Genomic DNA, 23,559 nt, shown 5'->3' with positions numbered 1-23,559 from the left:
CCTACCTCCCAGTTGTTTTTATTCTTATCCTTTTGCATATATTTCTTTATGGACTATCAAACTAAGTAATCACATATTTTTGACATTTTGCAGGAGAATGATGACCCAGGAGGCAAGTGGCTCACACTTTTATCCAGTCTACAATTTCATTGCTGTGGATTTGTGTGCAGTTTTGCTTAGTCTTGGTTGCGTGTGCAAAGTGAAAGATGTCATCTCTGAGGTCTGGTTCAGTGATGACTGATTCGTAATACAGACGAGATCGTGTCCCCTTGGCTTTCACCAGATGTTGCTGAATACTTCATACTGAGATAGTCTTAACTACTGGGAGGTCTTTTTGTTTACTGGGTGACCTTGGTGACATTTGAGCAGAACCCTGAACTTCCCAGGTGTATTGCTATCCACTCTGCGGATGACCTCTTTCTTCTCAATCAGGATGTTCCACCCTCTATGCTCAAAGACAATTGCTGGTACACTTTCACAAGACATAGGGGGGACTTTTTAAATCCTGAAAGAGAGAGAGAGAGAGAGAGAGAGAGAGAGAGAGAGAGAGAGAGAGAGAGAGAGAGAGAGAGAGAGAGAGAGAGAATCCTGAAAAGCTTTAGCCACTGGGTGGCGCTGCTGAACCGCAGAAACTGAGCGAGGGAGGCCTAAGACGGAAAGTAACAGACTTATGGTTTTAAAAATGTTTCACTTGGAAATACTTAATCACTTGTTCAACAGAAATATTTTTTCCCAAACTATGGGATGGGAAGTCCCGTCATGAATAGTAGCTCCAGTGCGTGTGCACTCCTGACTCTCAGGTCGGGGCATTTTCACAGGAAGCTGCTAATGAAAAGGAATGTTGAGAAACAGTAGTGTGGTCCTAGACATGCTTTAGTCAGAAAAACATTGAGAGGACGGTAGTTATTTTGTCGTCATTAATCCAAATCTTACTCATCCTAGGGGTTAAAATCCACTAATGACTCTAAATGACAGCTACTATCAGACTTGCTGTGAGACACTCAATTCCACTCCAGACTTTATGAGTGTGTGTATGTAGGGGTTTGTATGTCGTGTGCATGTGTCTCTCACACCTCTGGGGTTGGATCAATTTAAAAGAAATGAGAAAGGGGATTGGAAAGAGGAGGAGGCACTGATGTTTTGAAAAATGTCAGTTCCCTGAGAGAATCCGCTTAAATAAAGATAAAGTACACAAACACAAAATGAATGTTTAGATTTATCTATACAGCTTGCATTCCACTAAAAATAATATACAAGAAATGCTCACATGCATTCAAAATAAAAGATGTTTTATTCATCCAACAGGAGTCCCCGAAACCTTCTAATCACAAGCCAGCACATTTGCTGCCTGGGCATGGATGTGGACAATTTCAACAGAGGCAGAAAAAGAAGTCATGACCTGAAAAAAAAAAAAACTCATCAAACTCATTTGAAAAATATAAATTCAGGTTAAAACCTTTCATCGGATAAAGGGGGATGTTGAGGATTAACCAGCAACTAGAGGAAAGAAAAATCCCTCTGTGTTACTGCTTTCATTTTAATATTTTTAGATAAGCAATGGAAGACTGTATATCAATAAATCTGCAATGAATACATGAATGTAGGCTAGAGGCATCTATTATTTTGCACAGCATCTATTCATAATGGGCCAAAGAAGGGAGACCCTCAGGTCTAGATGGCAGCATTGGTCCTGTTTCTTGCATTGCAGCCTGTAGAATCTTATAATGGATTGTTTTTATCCTTCAACCAAAGGAGAAACACCAGTCGCGTGTTGGAAGGGGAAAGCCATGGGTCTGACTATCAGAGTGAAACAAGAAGATCCATGTCTGTTCTGTTGGTTCTCTCTGACTATGCAAACCTTACCTGCCTGTGTTTATTTGTGACAGGGTCTTGCTCTATAGCGCAGGCTGGCTTTGAACTCCTGAGTGTTTGGAGCCAGTGTTGTGGTTATAGGTATGTCCTACCAACTTAATTTTTCCATCATAGCCTGTTTTTAAAATCTTATTTCTTGAATAAATTGTTACAAGCAGTGCAGATGAACTCCTCTATATGTCTTTTTATTTATGTCTATGATATACATCTATGTGAGGTGCATAGATAGGAACATGAACATAAAAGAGAGCCGAGCCATAGGCTGTCATGATATAACTTAGAAATGCCCTTACTTAGGTCTCAGGTCAAGCAAGATTACCAGCTTCTCAGAAGGCGGTAAGTGGCCCTGGCAAGCAAGCAGAACACAGTAGAAGGGATGCTGTGTTCGTCTGCTGGGATGTCACTGTGCAGGGTTGCCATGGTGAAGAGATGTAGCCAGAACTTGGCAGGGGACTTCATTCCCTATCCCAGCCAGACAAGTCAGGTGTGTGCTTCTGCAGCACTCAGGCCAGTGTGCAGGAAGCCTGTGCCCTACAGGCTTCCGTATGAAGCTGCTGCCATATTGCATGTCTCAATGCACCTTCCACAGGTTCAGGGAGTTTATGTAAGCTGAACAGGAGCAGCAAGCTCTTCCACGGTGGCATGTGTTCTGGAATGAGACAGCCAGACATTAGAATTTTTTTCCTCCTCACCGTGTCAGGTGCTGGTAAGGACGAAGAAAGGGACAGAGTGGATGTGGTAAAGAGGGCAGGGATCCAAAGGAGCCTGAACTGCTAGAAAATAACAGAACCGAAGATAGAGAACTCAGCCTGCAAAGACTCAGAGTGTCTGAGGTGAAAATTATGCAATTACAGTGGCAAAACACTTTTTAAGTCAGGATTATACATTAAGGGAATTTAGAGGGATCTCATAAGCCTATTGCAAGAGACATTAATCATAAAACGATCCACAATGAATACAAAGAGTAACGACACGAAGAGCACAAGACGACGCTGTGACTCTGCGTCTACAGATAGCCATTCCTTCAGGGCTGGTAACCCCCGGTTGAAACTGAGATGAACATTACATATGATTATTCAAAATACTATCTCCAGCTAATTCACGCCTGTAATTCTAACACTAGGGAAGTAGAGGCAGGGGGGACTGCAAGTTCAAAGCCAGTCTGGGCTACATAGCAAAACCCTGTCAAAAACAAACAAACAAACAAACAAACAAAACACAACACACTGAGAACATTAATGTGGGAAGTCTGAACTGGACTGAAATGCAGAAAGTACCCATCCAACAGTTAGTGCATGAACTAGTGAGTGAATAAAGTGGGTACCCATGAGCAGCAATACCGTGAAGCAGCCCTGGAAAGAGTGATGCATCATCCAGGTGAGCTGTATGGGCTGCTGCCCCTGAGGAGGGTATGTGTCATCTTCTCTGGGCCTGGTTCTGACGGTACCCCTCAAGCTAGAGAAGCTGTAGACTCCAAAGGGCCATTGTCTACTAAAAGGAGTCATGAGTTCAGTCTGGAAGAATAGGAATGAGCTGGGCTTACAAGCTCCTCTCTCCTCCGGAGCAGCAGAATGTGACTGGGGATGGAGGAGAGAGGGAAGGATGGAGGACAGAGAGAAGATGTGAACATGCTATTAAGAGTATGTACCAGCTTGCACATATTTAGCATGAAGGCATCATCAGTGAGGTAAAAAGATAGGAGAGAAGTGAAGCAAACAAGGGCACCAGGCTATGCTAGGGGTAAGAGGAAGCCAGGCCTACATTGTTAAGACTGGAATCCAAAATGGTCAGTGATGGACAAGAATAAATCTAGATGACTTGGAGATGCTAATGTGCTTGGTAGATGCATTTTGGGATTGGCTGTGAAATACAATCTAATCCTGTTTAACAGCACACTTGTAACATGTCTGCAGCAAAACTAGAATACACACTACACACACACACACACACACACACACACACACACACACACACACACACATTCCAGGGCTTTGTGTTTCCAGTAATGTGATGTTGGTGGTAAAGTTGGACCCCCACAAGGGAGGGTTCTGCACATGTTTCTGTCCAACACCAATGCTGAAAGGAAACTGAATGTAAGAGTCTCTGGTAAGAAGAGATTGGTCGATGTGAGAATCCCTCCCCACCCCACCCCCAGTTTTCCCAACACCTCCATGTGGAGGGCCAGAAATTTAACTTCCTGGAGTAACTTTAGGCAGGCATGGTCCATGGAAAGGCATCTGCTCTCTCAGGAGCTGAGGGCCTTTCATCTAGGATGAGAACATTTTTATTTTTTGAGGCAGGAGAATGACCAGCGAGGGGCTGGCGAGCTGCGGAGGCGGTCTTCTTGAGTGTCCTCCCCTGCTCTGTGTTAGGGACTCACAGCCCGGCTGGGAGAAGACAGCACGTTTGCTCACAGCTGCGGGACACAATGGAGGCCCACACAGGATGGGATTGCTAACGCTGGCCAAGCGGCTGACTGCGTTCCTAATATATCAAACTGGGACCACAGATCAGAGTAGCAGAGGCAATCCCATAGCATCTTATCTCTGGGCTGAAGGGTCACGCTGCTAAAGCCACTGGAAAGGGCAAAGCACCACAGCGTGGAGAATATACCTGGTGAGGACTGGTAATCAGGAGAGCCCCTCCCTCGGGAGGGCCAAGGACCTTCCATGTGTCAAGTCCATGGTGGCCCTGACCTGAGGATAGGGGTGACTCACATACAATGTTATCTCATTACATTTTCACAGCAGTCCCTGCAAACGTGTTAATAGCTTCACTTTACTGATGGGGAAATAGGCTGAGAAAGCTAATCTAACTTTCTCACTACCACAGGGCCGCAGATGGGAGTCTCTTCCTAAAAAGTTTTGAGGACTTGAGCAATCCTGAGGACATTTTAGCATTGAGGGTCGTAACAGCCTTTTGCCCCTGACTCTCTCTACCTTGTGGCAGAATTGATTGTAATCGTTCAAGGATTGGATAATGTACTAACTAGCACCTGGCAATTTTTTTTTTTTTTTATTCAAGCCACATTTGTTTTTAGACTAACACAGCATGGAGGAGCATACACATATGGGAAATTGTACAAACACATTTCAGGTAGGTGTCAAAGTCCCTGAGGCTCTTTAATGCATGAACATGTAGATTGGGGGCTATAGAAAAAAATTCCTTACTTCAAAGGCTGTATCTGCAATGACAAGAGTATTTGAGGGCCCGGGGAGGGGCCAGTAGTTGAATCAGGGCCTTTAAAATGTGGTGTGTTTCCATCATGGTTCGGGAAAAGAATGACAACCAGCTGGGCAGATGTTTCGTAGGCTTCAGCCCCAGGATCCTGCTTACGCATGTGTAGCTCGGAGGCAGAGTTGAGCAAAAGACAGAAACGTAATTGAAATAAACCAGGTGCTTTCCCACGCAGAGTGCGGGGATTTGAGGAAAACAAATTCAATCTCTTCGTGTGTCCTTAAAATATCCCTTCACACCCATATGAAGGTGTCATTCGCAGGCTGGGGGCTTTCATGTAGAGAAAACGTTTGCCATGACTGACTTTGGGCAGTTAGCCACTCTGAGGGCGCAGAGGGCACTGGAACCGGAAGGGCTGAGCCTCTAACCACGAACCTCTCCCGGAGGCTGTCCCAGCTTCAGCTGCTCCACATTCTTCTTGCAAGGTTGCAGGTCAGAGCCAAGGAAGAGGCACAGATGGAGGCATGCTAGCACTTGGTAAGGTTTGGTGCAAAAAGAGTGTGCAGGATTCCAGGTTTCAAACGGCTTTGGAGTTGGGGGATGGTATAAATCGTGGCGCTGTCCAAGGGCCTTCGCCTGTGTTTACAAAGCCTGGAAGCCTCTCCTTTGACACACCAAAGCCACAAGACAATTTCTGCCGGTGACACATGATTTCTACTTTGTGAAGTTCACTGTAAAAGGCAAATCCTGGGCCTCTGGCAGAAAGGGCCAAGAAAACTTGGAGCTTCTACTAGCAACTGAAAGAGATCTTCCATGACGCCCCTGGTTCCTGGACCAGAGCTTCGAAGACCCATGTGGTTCACTGAATGGCCAGAGTTGAGAGAAACATCTTTGTTTGTTTTTTGTTTTTTAATAAACCCCTCTTGACTATGGTAACCTTCAGGTCTCCACACATGATAATGAGTCCCTGAGATAAGTGAAAAAGAGAAGAGGTTTACTTTGGACTCTGAAACCAGAAGTTTCCATCTTTGCTTAGCAGGGTTTTTTGCTTTTCGTGCTGTACTGGGGCAGCTTATCACAGCGTAGTGCGCACTGTGCAACAAAGAGACTCACCTCCCAAAAGCCAGACGCAAGGAGAGAGAGAGAGAGAGAGAGAGAGAGAGAGAGAGAGAGAGAGAGAGAGAGAGAGAGAGAGAAGCTGGGAGAGAGAGAGAGAGAGGGAGGGAGAGAGAGAGAGAGAGAGAGAGAGAGAGAGAGAGAGAGAGAGAGAGAGAGAGAGAAGCTGGGAGAGAGAGAGAGAGAGAGAGAGAGAGAGAGAGAGAGAGAGAGAGAGAGCAGCTGGCCCAGGTCACACTTCCTCTCTTAGGATTTACTTCCTATAGGCGCCATTGTCTCCCAGCTGTGCCAGGAGTTAGGGATGGACTAAGTGCCGGCATGCTAGAAACCTCCACGTGCACCTGAAAAAAAAAAACCGCCCTCCCTTACTTTGCCCCAATAATCTGCTCCATTTGTTTGCTCTGGAGCTGTGCCCTTTATCATAAACCAGTAATAGTAAATGTCATAATTAGCTTCAGCTGTCAACTTGGCACAAACCTACAGTCACCTGGGAAGAGGGAACTGCAACTGAAAGACTGCCTCAATCAGATTGGCCTGTGGCCATGTCTGTGAGGACTTTTTTTTTTTTTTAAAGAATTGCTAATTGGTGCAGAAGGGCCCAGCCCAACGTGAGTAGTGCCATGGCTAGGCAGGTGGGTCTGAGCTGTAAAAGGAAGCAAGCTGGGCAAGCTAGCGGGAGGAAGTTGGTAAGCGGCATGCATTCTTCCCTGCTCTCCACTTCAGTTTTGTTGCTGTTTGTCTTTTTGAGGTTGCCACCCTGAGCTCCTGCCCTGGCTTCCCTCAGTCACCTCGTGTTGGGCACCTGAAGTGGGGGCCTGTCTGGCAAGCCTGGCCTTCCCCTGTGTGGTTGGTCTCAGGCTCCACCTCTGACAGAGTTGTACTAAATGGTAAGGCACCAAAGTGATGTCTGTAGAAAACTGAGAAATTGCAATGAATGAAACAACAACAACAACAACAACAACAACAACAACACAAACAGGTGACATGGCTTGCGCCTGTCATCCCAGAGCTTGAGTGGTAGAGGCAGGAGATCAGAAGCTCTAGGTAACCTTCAGCTACATAGGGCCAGCCTAGTGAGGAACCAACATCTCAAACAGCTACTTACTGACTTAGCCTTCCTAGCTTGCATATATAACAGTAAGGATTTCTTTTCCTTCTTCACGGAGCAAAAATATGAGGGTTTCTTGTTCTTTTTCTGCATGATTTTTTTTGCTCGTGTGCATATTCCGTTTTCCCTGAAGTTTTCATTCAGAGAAAAGATAGGTTCAAGAGACAATTAAGGTATTAAAGACAGAGTGGGGGCCTGTGAAACTGGCCCTGCCAGTAAATAAAAGAGGCAGCAGTGGCCTCAGAGTGGGTGGAGTCATCAGGTGGCTGGTCCAGTCCAATGTAAGGAGTTTGGTTTACTTATGTCTAAGTTCTGGCTCTGCCACTGGCTTGGCAACGTGAGCAGTGCATTCTCTTATGCTGGGCTGCCACGGCTCTAACTGCTGGCTCCAGACACTTACATTTCCTGTTTGCATTCCCTATCTTTTGCATTTCTGTCACTGAGGTGACAAGAGTGCACTGCAAGTTCATCTGAAGTTTGTTGTAACCTGCTGAACAGGAAGGAGTCTGACAGTGCCATGCTGAAAGAGGCCAAGCTAATGGCCACAGGGAAAGAAATCTCATTGATGAGAACGGTGGGGCCTCTTTGGAATGGTTCATTCATGCCCATGGGACCATGTTAGGAAGAGCGGACTAAGGTATTTAAGGTCACAGGTGACAAGGCAGTCACCTACGCTGTGGAGCTCCAGCAGGGACTCTCCAGTTCTGTTACTGTTCAAGGGTTGTCCTCTCAGCAGACATCCCACCTGGGGAATCCAGGGCGGGGGTGAGGGGGTGGGGGGGTGTGAGGGTGGGGGTAGGGGGGGTGGGGACAGGGAGGGTGGGTGGGGTGGGAAGGAAGCTTGAGATGGCCTTTGATCTTATGCAAAGATTGCATACCGAGGGACTGTAATATGTGGCCTGCATTTGGATTTGGCTTAACCCAAGGAAGACCTGGAAACGAATTGAAATTAGTATTATTAGCACCAAACAAACAAAAACAAACAAACAGACAAACAAAAACCAAATGAAAGCTTGGGGGGGGGGCGGTGCCTGTAGACTACTTAATGTCCTCCTTTTTTTTTTCTTAAAAAGTCATCAGAACCAACCACTCAAGCTGAATGCACCGGCACTTGTCTAGGGAGGAGCTTGGGACTCAGACAGGGACCTGGCATAAATTCAGGACTCTCCAGTACAGGTAGGACTCCTGCCTCAGCAGATCAACTGACCCCTGCTTGAAGCTCTTCCCTTGCCTTCTTTGCTGTGACTGTTCATACAGCCTGGGCCCCGTCTCCGTCTCCCCGTTTCCTGCCAAATAAAATGTCAATGAGAATAATTGCTTTTTAAATTGGGCACCTAATTCTTTCAAACATATCACAATCAATTTTTTTTTCCTTTATGGCACTGGAATATCATTTCAAAGAAATTCTTAAATGTGTGTGAGAACCGTGATTGATAAGGAAATAAAATTACATTATAAATATAAATAATCATGCTAGCTGAAAGAAAACAGAAATACATGTTGTGAAGGGCCAGCGAATGATTGGTTCCAGGTGAAAGAGCCATTTTATTTTATTGCTTGGATTCCTGCTAGAGCAGGCATTTATGTGCACTAGGAGTGGGAGGGTCTGTGTGACCTTGAACAATACTGACACCCTTCTGCCTTATGTCTTTACCACCTGCAAAGCGCACTCTGAAGCGCCCACTCTTGCTTTATTGCATCGGTAAATTAAACCTTGTGTGAAAGCACTGTGAGTTCTTCTGTAGACACAGGGCACACGTTGCTGATCTTGATATTGTGAATTGGAACACAGACTAAAGCGTTATTTATTCTGAAAATCTGAGGTTATTATTTCCTTGGCAGCTGAATGACCCTTTTAAGCAAGTGCATATTTTCTTATGAGGCTAGGACAGAATCGAACGAGCCGCTTTCTCTTGGCACAAATGCACAGTTTTAAATGTTTGCAATGCCTGGCAAGCATTCTGCCCTAATCACTCTGAATCGTGCTAGTCACAGTCATAATGCAATGAGGCCTTGTTTTTTGTTTTTTGTTTTTTATTTGCTTCTATTGCGTTCTTCCAAAAGAATGCAGAATAGATGACGGTTATTAAAAGAGGAGGATTAGGTTGTCCTTTGCTATGTCAAATACATGCTGTTCTTATTTTTTCCCCTGTTTTCTCTACTCTCATCCATTTGAAATATATCCACACAGAGTTTATATTCATTTCCACAAAATCCTATATTTTAGACCCAAGGCATTTTTTTGTTTGTTTATTTTTGCTTCTTTAAAGTAAAATGCTTGCAAATCACAGAGACCCATGGCTCAGTCTTTCTCTTAGGAGTTGGTCAGTAGGCCCAGGCCCACACTCTGGAAGACCTCGTCCTGTATGCATTCTAAACGCTGGAGATTGTTTTATGTCTGTGGTCAGGTTTTGCAGAGTCATAGAACCAACAGGATATATCTGTGCATACTTAATGGGTTTTATTAGGGGGCTTGTGTGTGTTCTCTTAGGGAAGGGAAGCCCTTCAGTAAGTTATCTATAGTTGGAGGACTTTTATATATATAAAACATGTACACAATGTACAACCTTTCAAAAATACAATATTTGACTGTTGGTTCCAAGGGTCTGTCCAGTGATATCTCTGTTGCTGAGTGAAATTGGGGCAAACACGAATTTTCTTTATATTTATTTATATCATAATTAAATAATTTCTATTATACAATTATATAATGTTACATATATTATATAAACATATATTTTAATTTATTAGTATTTATTTCTATGAATGATACTTGTGTGTATGCATGTAGACTATGTATTTTCCTGGTGCCTACTGATGTCTGAAGAGGGCACCAGATTCTGTGGAACTGGAATTGTGGATGGTTGGAAGCCACCATGTGGGTTCTGGGAACTGAACCCTGGTCCTCCACAAAAAGCCTTAGGAATACAACAGAAAAATAGTGATTTCAACCAGAAAACAATTACAAGGTTTGACAAACAGCCCAAGTAACTGGCTGAGCCTTAAAACTTCAACAAGTGATTCTTTAATCTCTCTCTCTCTCTCTCTCTCTCTCTCTCCATCTTAAAGTGAGCCTTAAGGAACAAACCAAGAATCAGCCTGCTATATGTTGTGAAGGGTTTCAGGGTTTTGTGAGTGGAAGTTTTAAGGAAGCAGGGACCAGTCATGACCAGACAGTATGTGGCCTCCTTGTGGAAAGTCCTCATGTGATAGACACTACGCAAATAGGAGATATGGGCAAGAAACACATTGTTGTAGGTGAGAGAATTTTGAATCTACAAATGCTGACTGGAAGACTTAGTGCAAATCTACACTTCCTAGTTGACAACAAGGTTGGTCATGTGGCTGGAGGCCCAGATTTCTCATCTGTAGAAGGAAGATTGCAATGCCTGAATTTCCTGTGTCTCAGAGTAGCATTTGTGATGCACTGCCTAACAATAGTCTACTGGTTGCTATTTCTTGTAAAAAATGGGATTGCTGATCAAGGCACCCAGGAAAGTCTGGGCTAGATGTAGAGGCATAATTATTCATCTGCCCATGCTTGGGTTTCTTAGTGTAATCAGCTCTCATGCTTTCTGGATTTCTCTCAGCAAATTTCATACACGTGTTTGTAATTTTTTTTTTTTACTTTTACTGCAACCTTTCCCCCTTTTCTGGCTCCTTTTTTTTTTTTCCTGAAAAGCATTTCATAGATTCCAGTTTGGGAAATGCAACCATAATGCAATAAAAGAAGAAACCCCAGAAGCTTGTGCTTAGATGCTCTCTGCTATTTCAAACAGTGTCTTACTTATAATACTAACACTGTACAAAGAAAATATAGTCTCCTTATTTCTCAGGGTATTTTGCAGCAACCTGGCATGTTGTATTCAGTAGAATAAAAAGAAAAGCCCTTAGTAAAAATCATGGGCACAGAAAAGCATTTGTGCATGGGTCTTGGGACCTTGTGTACTGACTTCTGGAATAATATGGCTTCTTATTAAGCTGAATAGCCACATGAACAGGTGCGAAGGAGACAGGAGCCTCATACTTACTGCTCTGCTGAAGATGTAGCCCAGACTCCGTGAGGCACACCTCGGTGCCTGGATCTGACACAGAAAGTATTTCATTATTGACATTTCATTACATACATGAAGCTAAGGAAAAGAATCTGAGACTGGCACTAAATTGATGCATTTTTGATGATCATATACAGTACTTGGTTGTATTAAGCTATTTTTTTTTCTTGGCTATCAATGGTATCCATTTGATGGAAGTGGGCCATTAAGGATGCGGCTGTCCTTTATCCTGTGCAGTGGCCTTTACAAGGCTCATAGTGTAAGGGCGGCTGCCATCCCTCTACCACATATCATGTCTATGATTTATTATCAAGGAAAATGTAGTTTAAAAGATTTCCTTGAATCTTAGTTTCTTTATCTGTGAAGTGAAAATGATTTTTATTAAAGTTGAGTCATTCCTTTCTTTCATTTGTGTAACTGAAAGTCTAAAAGAGAGTCCAAGCTTGAAGGAACAGTTGCTATTGCTGACATTTTGGAAACAGATGATTTGATAATAGAAGGAAGGGCAGCCACGTGCACTCCAGCACATTTTGCAGTCTCCCTTGACCCTGGTGCCAGTGGCACTCACTCTTCAGTTGTGGCAAACAAAAATGACTCTAGATTACAAAATACTCCATGGAGGGAGAAAATAGCCCTGCATCATTGTATTTATTAGAATTTGAGTTTCAAAAGCAAATGGCTCAATGGGGAAAAGATGGCTCACGCCAGAGCTTTAAGTAGCAAAGGGCAGAATATTATAAGGATTTCTTTTATAAGGATTCCTTGAATGGTTATAAACTTAGTCAACTCTCAGAATCCCTACTAGGATCCCCAGTGGACTCTTGAATCCACATATGCTCACATATTTTTGTAAAATAGAACAGTATTTGTCCAGAATCCACACCATTCTCCAAAATACTTTAAATCATCTCCAGATCACCAATAATACCTACTGTGATGTAGATGATTTGTGAAGAGCCATTGGCTGTCATAGTTAAGAAAAATAAGATAATGTATGTTCAGTATTGATATCATGTGCTTCTTTTGAATGTTTATAATCTGTGGGTGATTGAACAGAAGCACCAGGAGCCCATGGATGCAGAATTCATGAATATGGAGAACTGACATATGTCATTATGAAATAGAATGTTATTGAATAAACCACATGGGATCCCATCTGGCTTTTGAGTGAAAAAAATGTCTTCTCTTTTTCTGATGTTTCTGAGAGCATCATTAGGACAAATGCCCTGCTTTTACCTATCAAGGTAAGGAACAAAGCTAGTTGAAGAAAGTGTTTTTGTGGTGGAGCAGAAGTGGCTCTCCTGTAATGTTACTGGTAGTGTCAGTTTCTACAGTGCCAGCTATTATCATGTGGTTCTGTAGTGTCTAACTCTGTATCAGTACTCATAAACTCATCATATTCATTCTAATGTAACAAATTCCATGTACAAACATGTGTGTGCCACAGGCATTCCTTGGCTCCCATCTATCTGGGTATCTTTTTCTGCCTAGGTGAGCACAAGACCTCCAATGTAGTTCCTCCATTTTAGTCTTTGGCCAAGGCTTTCCACTCCCCCATTTTAGCAAGTATGATCTTCCTAAACTGTAGTCCTTCAGTAGTCCCCTGCCATAATCCTTCCATTACTATTACTTTCTCTATGAAATCCATGTGGAGTAGGGCTTGGAAAACTCTGAATGGCTTGCACTTAATTATACCTATTTTCTCTTTTTGATTCAAAGTAGATGCTTTATTGAGCCTTAACTACTAGTAATATAAGCATACTTTTCCATTTTTCAAAAATGTATTTTTTTATGTAAAAAATGTCCTGTCTCTTCTCTTCTTTTCTGTTTTAATCCTTGTTCCTTCAAGAAGTACCAGCATACACATGACTTCTTTAAGAAAGCTTCTACTAATATCCAAGTAATACAGTATATGCCTGTCTTAGTTATTGTTCTGTTGCTGTGAAGAGACACAATAAGCAAGGCAACATTTATGAAGGAAAAGTGTTTAATTATTGGTGGTCTTGCTTACAGTTTCAGTGGGTGACTCCATGGACATCTTGGTGGAGATTATGGCAGCAGGCCAGCGTGGTGCTGGAGAAGTAGCTGAGAACTTTTACACTTTGATTTATAGGCAGAAGGAAGGGGAGGGAAGGAGAGAGGGAGGGAGGGAGGGAAGGAGAGAGAGAGAGAGGGAGAGAGAGAGAGAGAGAGAGAGAGAGAGAGAGATATCCTGGTGTGAGCTCTTTGAAACCTCCACGCCCACCCCAGTGATACATCTACTCCAACAAAGCCACGTCTCCCAATCCTTTCTTAACTAGTCTATCAACTAGGGACTAGACAATCAAATATATTAGTCTATGGGGCTATTCTTGTTTGAGCCACCATAGTCCACCCCCTGGTCTCCACAGTCTTGTAGTCATATCATGAAGCAAAATACGTTCAGTCAACTTCAAACGTCCCCATAGTCTTTCATATCCTCAACAGTGGTTCGAAGTCCAAAGCGCATGTCTCATCCGAGACTCAAGGAAATCTGTCTTGTGATGGCTTCACATGCTACTTACTAGTGTCCTTAGCAGGTATTCTATGGCTCTGGCATCTCCAGTGTCTTGGAATCTCCAGTGCAATCCAGGCTTCACCTTCACAGTTTCAAGCAATGGCTCTTCTGGGCCTCCATGAGGAGACTCCTCTGCTGCATGCCTGGTCTCAGCAGCTTTCTTTAATCTCTGAGGAAAATCCCACACCTCTTTTTCTTTAAAGCCAGAACTTGGCCAAAGCTGCCAAGTTCTTCTGCTGGGTAGGGATGGAATCTGAACACGTCCTTGAATTAAATTTGCATAAATTTTGACTTGTTAATGGGTTCTAGGCTGAGGAAACACCTCAAACTTATTTCTTTCATAGGCTTCAGGAGTAGGGTACTGTATTGCCCTGGGAGCACCACTCCCCGTATTCCATTTAGCATCAGGCCTTTGTTTAAATTATTTCCTTGAGCACTGGACTTAGCTCCAAATACATTTCTTGGTGCTCCTTTCCTCTTCAAACTGGGTTTTGTATTTCTGTTTGTGCCATTTGTCCTTTTTCATCTAGATTTGCAAAGAAGTGATCACCAATAACCACCATGACTAGTCAATACTAGGCTGCGATCTGAAGACAGCAGGCAGGAGGCAGAGGAAGAGGGAAGGAGACTGGATGGGAGAGAGGGAAGGGAGAGGGAGCCCTGGGAGGAGGAGAAAGAAAAAGTGGGGTACTTGGCCTGATGTGGGCTCTTTGAAGCCTCAAAGCCGACCTCCAGTGACATACCCCCCCCCACAAGGCCCTACCTCCTAGTCCTTCCCTAAACAGTCTACCAACTAAAGACTAGGCATGAAAATGTGGGAGCCTAAAGAAGTCTTTCTTATTCAATCAACCATAAGCCCCCCCCAAAATGCTTAAAAGAAAGGAATAACACAGAAATAAGGTGATGAGAAACTAGGTGCAGAATTGTGTGGGGCTGAAAGGCTTTTATGGGGGAATGAATAAACTGATGGTATTGAATATGACTGTACCAAAGTCATAAAGACTGTACCAAAGAACAGATATAAGAAGCAGGGTACTGTACCTCTTAGATACGATGTAGTTCGTCTTTGATGACCAGAATTAGTCATTCCAGTGGATATTGTGGTCCTTTGTTTTGATAAGACCCTAATTCCCAGTGTCATAAGTTTCAAGCAGTTTTAGCCTATTTTGGTGGGTTCTGTTGATTGAAGTATTCTTCTCCTCTAGTAGTGAAATGTCCAGACTCGAAAAGGGCAGAAGACAAACATCAGGAAGGGACCCAAAGAAGGTAAATTCAAAGGCACTTCCATCTTTACCCCCTGACCTTTATTTCCAGAGACAGGGAAAGACAGAGGAATTACTGCTTTCATGCTGAATGAAGGTCAACACAATGGATTCCTTGTCACAGAAAGTCTTTTTTCACAGATTGGCCACAAGGATAGTCTAGGTTGCCTTGGTAGTGTTGGTATAGACCCAAGCTCAAACTGTCTCTGAATTGTCTATTTCTCTTATCACAGTACCTAGACACTTTTGGAGATGAATTATATTACTTTGGGAAAGGCTAAGATGATCTGTGGTTCTGTGATACTTTGCTATCTATGGACAACTGCTTCCAGAACCTGAAGGAGACAATTTGTGGATGCTCAACTCCCTTCTATAAAAATGGCTTAGTACTTGTATAATATCTTTGTAGAGCCTCCTGTCACTTTAAATCCTATTTAAGCTACTTGTACTCCATTAAACTGTAGTGTTTAGGGGATAATAACAAGAAAATACTCTATCCATACTCAGTATAGACACAATTTCCTCAGCAAATACTTCAAATTTTCAGTTGGTTGAATTTGGACATGCAAAATCTGTATATAGAACTGGCCAACTGTATCTTTCAGTAAGAATTACACTTGCTCTCAATCATACAGGCTTTCTTGTAAAATGTTCTGGATTTACTTGAAAGAGATGGAGAATTCTCCAGCATCATCTCCTCTCCTCTTTAGCATATCTTAAAATCTGAGCATCTAGGAAATGCTTTCCGTTTAGCTCTGCAGGCCAAAAATATATGGTGTTATTACAGTCTGTATTACCCACTTTGCTGTTGCTAAGATGCCATGGCAAAAAGCACCTAGTAGAAGAGTTAGTTTTTGGCTCAGAGTTCCAGAGGGTAACCCATCATGACAGAAGGCAGCAAAAGCAGGAAGCTGAGAGACCATATCTCAGTCACACCTAGGAAACAGAGAGAGTGATCAGGAAGTGAGACAAAGCTATAAAACTCTCAAACTCTGTGTCCTGTGATATATTTCCTCTGCCCAGGCTGCATCTCCAAAAGATTCCATAACACCCCCCAAACAGCACCACAAACTGGAGGCCAAGTGTTTAAATATGTTAACCCACAAGCAACATTTTAAAAAAAATTTTCACACAGCCAGTGTGGATGAGCGAATGTATTTTTGTTGGAGGAGGTATGTCACTAGGCTTTGAGGTTTCAAGAGTTTATTCTATCCCTATGTTAGCTCTTTCTCTGCCTCCTACTTGTGCATAAAGAAGTATGTTCTTAGCTACTGCTCAGAGCTGCCTGCATCCGTGATGCCATGCTCCCGCCATGATGGACATGTGCTCTAACCCTCTGGTACTGTAAGTTTCAATAAATTCTTTCAGTTGCCTTGGTTGTTGTCTCTCTTAAGAGCAATAGAAAAATAGAACTACTTTTTCTCAATAGAAAAACTAAGACAAAACCTAACCTGTTGTAACTGACACTGAGTTGACTTTAGAGGCGTGGACTGAGGGAAAGACTATGGCCACACAAGTCCAATCTGTATTTAACATGCTACTTATCATATACCCTAGATGCCTTTATTTACAGTCTGAGTGGCTTCATTTTCCCAGAAAAGTAATCTGAAAATATGAACTTGGAAAGTATGTAAATAAGTAATATGTTCAGGATTTTTTGCCACCTTGAGTAATATGATGGAATGTTAGTCGGTCACACTCTAGCTCATCTGGGATATGAACCATCCCTTCTCTTGGGGAAGCGTGCTATTTGCCTGTTAGTTGCTTAACCTTCTTAGTCTTCATGATGTCACAGTGCTGAAGTGATTGTGCTCAAGTAAGCTTGCTTTCACTTAACATTAGTCCCTGTTCTAATTTACTCTCTGTTGCTGTGATAAACACAATGACCAAAACCAACTTGGGGAGAAAAGTGTGTACTCAGCGTATAGGTTATAGTCCATCGCTGAGGATGTCCAGTGTGGGTGCTGAAGTGGGAACCTAAGTAGAAGCACAGAGGAACACTGCTTATGGACTTACCAACTCATTTTCAGCTACTTTTCTTATATAGCCCAGGACTACCTGTCTAGGGATTGTGCCACACATAGTGGGTAGAGTCTTCCTATATCAATTAGCAGTGTAGAGAGAGCACCCCAAAGTCATGGCCATGTGCCAATCTGATGGAGAAAAGTCTTCAAGCCAGGTTCCCTTCTCCCCTTCTTTCCTACATTATGTTGACAACCAAGATTAGCCATTGCATCCTCAAAGCACAGATGTAGCCTAATAATTAAATTATGCCAAGGGGACATTGTAATGTGTTTGCTTTAATTATCTTCTTATATGATCACAAGAAGAGAAGGCTAAGCCTTTCTCTCTTGGATAGCGGCAAGCCACAGTCACATAGCTTGTATTATAGCATATTGAAATAACGTAGTTCTGGTGTACCATTAGTTTGTTTGTTAGTCTCTGTGGTGGAATAGCTGAGCAAAACAAATTACAAGAGGAAACAGATATTTTGGTACACAGTTTCACTCCTTCCATGTTGATAGGGTGTGTCAGATAATGGTTTCCAGAAGGCAGAGAGACTGGCTGCACCAAAAAGTTTTATCCATCTTCCCTTTTACTCTGTCTGATCCTTATCCTAGTGGATGATACTGACAACTAGCTTCTATGTGTGCCTTTACAAACACAAACAGAAGTGTGTTTGCCTATCTTCTAGACATTTATGAATCCAATTAAGTTAATAAATTATGATTGGCCATGGAAAACCTATTTCTGATCAATTTGATACCTACTATCTATTTATAAAATTATATTACTGACTCCACTAAAATGTTCCGTCTTATAAATCCAAACATATGCAGTCCTTTTTATTGAAAAGGTCAAGTTCTGATTTTCTTCTGATGTTTAAGACAAACTTCTGAAGTTGTAAGCCTGCCAAACCAAACAAGCTAAGTGCTTCCAATATACAGTGGCAAGAAGTGAGCATTTCTATTCCCAAAGCAAATGATAGGTGTAGAGAAAAAGTGTTGGGACAAAAGAAGATTGAACCCAGGACAATAAGGATTAAATCCTGTATTCCCACGTCCCCATGGCACAGGGTAAAATGACCTGAGCTTTCACAGGCTTGGTGGCGTCCCATTTCTATAGAATTACTGGTGGTAGCCCACATGGTTTGCCTTCACTCTTCCTTCCCTTCTGACAGGGAGCTTTCAGGTGTCCTGGAATATGCTGCCTGTCCCTACCAGGCCGTTGTTCCCCTGGGCCTTCTTACACAGCAGCTGTCATCTTTTTAGTAGGGCTAATCTTTTCAGTAACCATGCCTTCCTTAGCCTCAACCTAACACCAACTTTCTGGCTGAGTTACCTTTGCCAACTGCCCTTTCTCACAGTTATTATTATAAACTTGGTTTACAACATCCAGCAACACTCATACCATGAGGTAAACGCTGTACTCCGCCTTGACATTCACTCTGCCAAACTTACCTGTCACTTTTAACCTAACCACCAATAAAGTCTCATAGTGTGGAGAAAATTTAGACAAGTTCTTTACTACAACGTAACATAAATGGATTATTTCCCCATAAATTCATGCTTACCATCTTAAATTGAATGAGTGAAACTTTCTCTCTCTCTCTCTCTCTCTCTCTCTCTCTCTCTCTCTCTCTCTCTCCCTCCCTCTCTCTCTCTCTCTCTCTCTCTCTCTCTCTCTCTTTCTCTCTCTCTCTCTCTCTCTCTCTCTCTCTTTCTCTCTCTCTCTTCCTATAAACAGTTTGCCCTCTGGAGCTTCTGATAAAATCTCTCACCATGCTCTCTTTCTATCATCCTAGGGATTCTCTAGTCATAATATCTAAAATTTTCCATATTCCTCCCATAAGGCTTTTGAACCATGAAATCTTGTTATCATAGTGATAACAAGGTCATCTTTTTGGTGCCAATGTTCTGTGTTAGTAAGATTTTGGTCACTGTGACAAGATATCATACCAAAACAACGTACGGAAAAAAGAACTTGGCTCCTAATTTCAGGGGTCTCTCTCGATTATGCCTGGGAGGGAATGGTACAAAGGTAGCAAAGAGTACCTAGCCAGAGTGCAGTGAATGTCTGTGCTTACAGTATTTGTCTGACTTCTCCATTTATCCCATCCAAGCCCTATAGTCCACTGGATAATGTTACCCATATTCAGAGTGAGTCTTCTGTTCTTAGTTAATCATTTCTGGAACTGTCTTCACATGCATCTCCAGAAATTTTAATTTAACAAAAATGACAAGATTAACTTCCATAGATATTTTGGGTTGTGAGCCTAGCCTTTACCAGCTGAGCCGTCACTCTCTAGCCCACAGTTATTTTTAATCTATTACTATGCTTGCTATGTAATTAAATGTTATTAGTTATGCATGCACAGGAGCAAAGAGTGCATAAAGACCAGTACTATTAGTGGTGTCAAGCACTTACTGAGGCTCTTGGAATATACTGCACAAATAAAGGCAAAATACTATTCACCAAGACTGATGTCAGTTTAGTCTTAACATTGCTTATCTCTTTAATTTCAGGGACCATATTCAATCAATCACATCCCCTGCCAAATATCTTTAGGTGGTAATTTCTGAGCTCCATCCCATTTGGCTGTCTAGGAAAATAACAATGCCATCTTTCCTGTCATTTCCAAGCTAATTCAGCCAAAGAAATTATAACTTTTACCAAAACCAGATATGCTATGCATAAGGAATCAACTGCTCATTTCTGACCTTTGGGGACTCTGGTTTCAAGAATGGGGTGCTGATGGCCAGTGCTCTTTTTCATGCAGCAGAGTTAGGAAAGATAAATACCATCATGATAAAAAGCAAAGCAAAGTAGAACTCCTGCCTTTTCAAATCCGAATGACTAGGATTTCTATTTTTTTAAAATATTATACCTAGAAACTCCTAGTATGTCTTCTAACTTAGTATGACAGATATTCAGTTCCAATTTTAATCAATTTGCCTATCAAACAGTCCTATGCCACCTCCAGCTGTTGGGTTTCAGACTTCAAATTCAAATTACCAGGCAAACGATGTCCTATAAATAATTTTTTTTTACATATAAGAATTACATAACTCTTCACATAGTCAACACTTTCAGATTCCAGTTTTGCATTTAGGTCATGAGTTTTTTACAGGCACCTAACCAAAAATTACACTGCCTTGCGGCTTTAGCAAGTTTTGAGACTTGCTCTTGGACTTGGGCCATGGGTGAAGATTCATGGTCAAGATCTGAAAGTTTATTTTCAAAACAAATTCCACAGGAGAAACAAACAGGCTGTCCATCAGTGCAGGGAAAACTATACCAAACAATGGAGGAAGAGCTGTTTCTGCTGTTGTAGTAGCATATAAGGGAAGGACTCTGTGAGTGCTAGGACCTTTGTCACTATCAGTCACCGATACTTTCATCTGAGGGCCACATGCAGGCTAGAATTTTATTTGAATAAAGTTTATATGAATAAAACAATACTGTAGTTAGGGGGTTAATGCTTGAGGGACAGTTCAGCACTCCTGAGCTTTCATGAACAGCACCATCTAGATTTTAGCCAATTGCAAGTGATTTTTATTTTCAATGTCACGTCTACCGTTAATGCTTTCTTACTACTACTTCCACCATTTCACTCAATTTCTCTCTTAGCAACAGAGTGTTCTCACATTGTCAGAATCAGGACTCTACAAGGCCTGTGGTGGTTTGAATGAGCTGTCCCTTGTAAGCTCAGGCATTTGAACATGTGGCGTCCAGTCGACAGCTCTGTTTGGGAAGGTTTAAGATGTATGGCCTTAATGGAGGAATTAGAACACTTGGGTAGGCTGTGAGATTGCATAGCTCCTCCCTTCTTTCAGTTCATGCTCTCTCCACTTTATGCTTTTAGTAAGAGGTGAGATATCTCAGATTTCTGCTCCTATCACCGTGCCTGGCTCTTGTTGTCCTGCTTCTCCGCCCATAATGGACTTATTTTATTAACATCATACGCCCAAAAAACCTCTTCTATAAGTTGTTTTAGGCATAGTGTCTTATTACAGAAAAAGAAGAGTAACTAGCACATGGTCACGTAGTATTCTTGGTGCCATTTATTGTGTGTCTCTATGTTGTTGAAGCATGTGTGCACACAAGTGCTGGTTCATTTGGCATCATTGTGTCCCATGTCCATTGGGAAGCATATACACTACACCCAAACCTGGTATCACATGGGTTCTATTTGGCTTTGAGTTTTGCTTGAATCTGGTCCATTTGCATAATGGTTTCTACTGATAATTGATGCAAATATTTACTTGTTTTGTCCATATGTGTACATTTTCAGCATAAAAGTAAGTGTATCAGTCTTACTAATGACAAAGCAGCTGAATATAGTGCAATTCTTCTTCTTATAATTATGTTTTATTTTCCTGAGCTTTCTGAGTCAAAATAATTTGTTTTAAGCTGCTTAAAATAATTCTTCACAGTGTTATCATAAAACAAAACCGAATTACAGTTAGCTTTCAATTGTTTCCAATTCTTAAGGTTGAAAAAATATTTAGTTTTGCTTCTTGATTTTTGTAAAATATTCATAAGATTCTAAAATGAAAACTAAAACTCGGCACACCGACTTTCTTCTTTTCCATCTCCATGTTCTCCCACTGCCACAAACCAACCTCCATTTCCTCTGTGTTTTAGTTTATACTTCCATATTTAAAGCATATAAGCTGTGTGAACAGTTGCACAATGATATATTTTATACAGATATCTGAGCATGTCTTAGTGGATAGTTATGTCTGTAAGCCAAGGGAGGATTGCCCAATCTCCTCCACTTTTCATTGCTCTACAATATCTCCAGTGAAATTCCTCCACAGATAACAATGGAATAGTTTTATTTCAAGGCTGAATCATAATGCATAGGGTGGTCACAGTTGTCTAAAAAGTAGTCAGAGAAGAAGGCAGGATTGGTTTTGGCTGTTTGCGTATACTCCTCATATTGTGATGTTTTGTTTCATGCATTTATCAGATCAAACTCTATATGGTTCTATTAAAATAAACCTCTGGAAGGAGGGATGCAGGTTTGTCTTTATACAATTCTCCTGGTTATGGGACCTGCTGCTTTGAGTTGCCTTTGGGTTTCTGTTTCTTTATCTCAGATGAATTGTTTCCAAAGCTGCTTCTCAGGCTTTAAGTTTATTCTCCAAATATTTTTATGTAAATTCATATAACAGATTTATTATATGTGTACACACATGTACATGCACATATGTATATAAGTACATGCACATATATCATATATATTTGTATATCTACATGTATGTGTGTATGCATGTATATATGTATTTATGTATATTTTAAATCTCTCTATAAATAGCCTTGTTATATTTAAACATATGTGAATCTACTAAGACAGGCATAGGTTCAATTTGAAACTTGTGACACTTGTTTGCTTTTATGCAGAAGCTTAAGAATATGACAGTCAAACACAAAGCTATTCTTTTCTTTTCTTTCTTCCTAGACAATGACTAGCTTGTATAACCCGGAAGACAACTTTCAGAGAAACCAGAAAACAGTAACCTGGCAACAGAGCTACAGCAGAGCATTTTCCCCCCTGAAATTCTGCTTTCACCTTCCCTATGGGCACAGAGAAAGGTCCAAGCAGGGCATAGTGACACTAGGCTAAAGAAAGTCTTCACAAGTTCTCACAGAAGGAGCTGCATTCCAAGCCACGGACGTCTTTGTCATATAGTCTCCAGGTTTCTAATTTTGTCCAGATTAACAGGGCAGAGGATTGGATACCCTCATCATATGTTTAATGAGACTCAGCAGAGCTCCATCTGCAGTGGAGGGACAGTTGCATTGCTGTTCCTGGGGATAGAGATTAATCAATCATTCATGACTGACAGGCTGTGCTTTTCAGGAGCCAGTACTTGCAGTCCCTTGGAGTGTGTGGCATTTTAGCATATGTTTGCTAGAATAGCAGACTGTGTCACTACTAAAGGTAAAGATAATGCACTTAGGACTTCCCGTCTCCATCTTACTAAACTTAGAATTCTCCAGAAACTTTAAAAAAATCTCTCCAGCAGGAAATTAATGATTTGTGAGTTCTGTATATCAACAATAACAAATATCTATTGTGAGTAGTTTGGCCATGTGAATTTTCTTGCACAACAATGAAATTGTACCCAGGCAAATTTGTTTCACTTTCACCTTTGTGCACCTCTGTGAGACTGATTCCATGCACTGTAGAAAGAGATATATCTCCATTAGAAATGGAAGTGAGGAGAAGGTGCATTAACTGGATCCTGGGACATGGGACAGGTGCTTTCATCGGGTCTAAGCAGCCATGGGAGGATAGAAAGAAGGTACATTGTAGTTAAATTGGAAGTAAATGGATTAACCAGGGAATAATGTTGCCAGTATTAGCTGTGACGGGGCATGATGGGAAGCTGCTCACTGATGGGAGACCTGGAAGAAGGGGAG

The 23,559-nt window shown here is 41.9% G+C and overlaps 1 long non-coding RNA gene across 1 annotated transcript; it reads left to right on the top strand.

Moving 5' to 3' along the window:
* Window positions 1-6,830: 6,830 nt before the first annotated feature.
* Window positions 6,831-22,624, top strand: LOC311607027. Its single transcript, XR_014782505.1, has 3 exons — window positions 6,831-6,851; window positions 8,347-8,449; window positions 22,595-22,624. It is a non-coding gene; the product is annotated as an uncharacterized lncRNA (long non-coding RNA).
* The last annotated feature ends 935 nt before the right edge of the window (window positions 22,625-23,559 follow it).

This window comes from Acomys minous (genome assembly GCF_964271855.1).
Source record: "Acomys minous genome assembly, chromosome: 10".
NCBI classification, from domain to species: Eukaryota; Metazoa; Chordata; class Mammalia; order Rodentia; family Muridae; genus Acomys; species Acomys minous.
The sequence above is the reverse complement of the archived record's forward strand: the minus strand, read 5'-3'. Positions and strand labels throughout refer to the sequence as shown.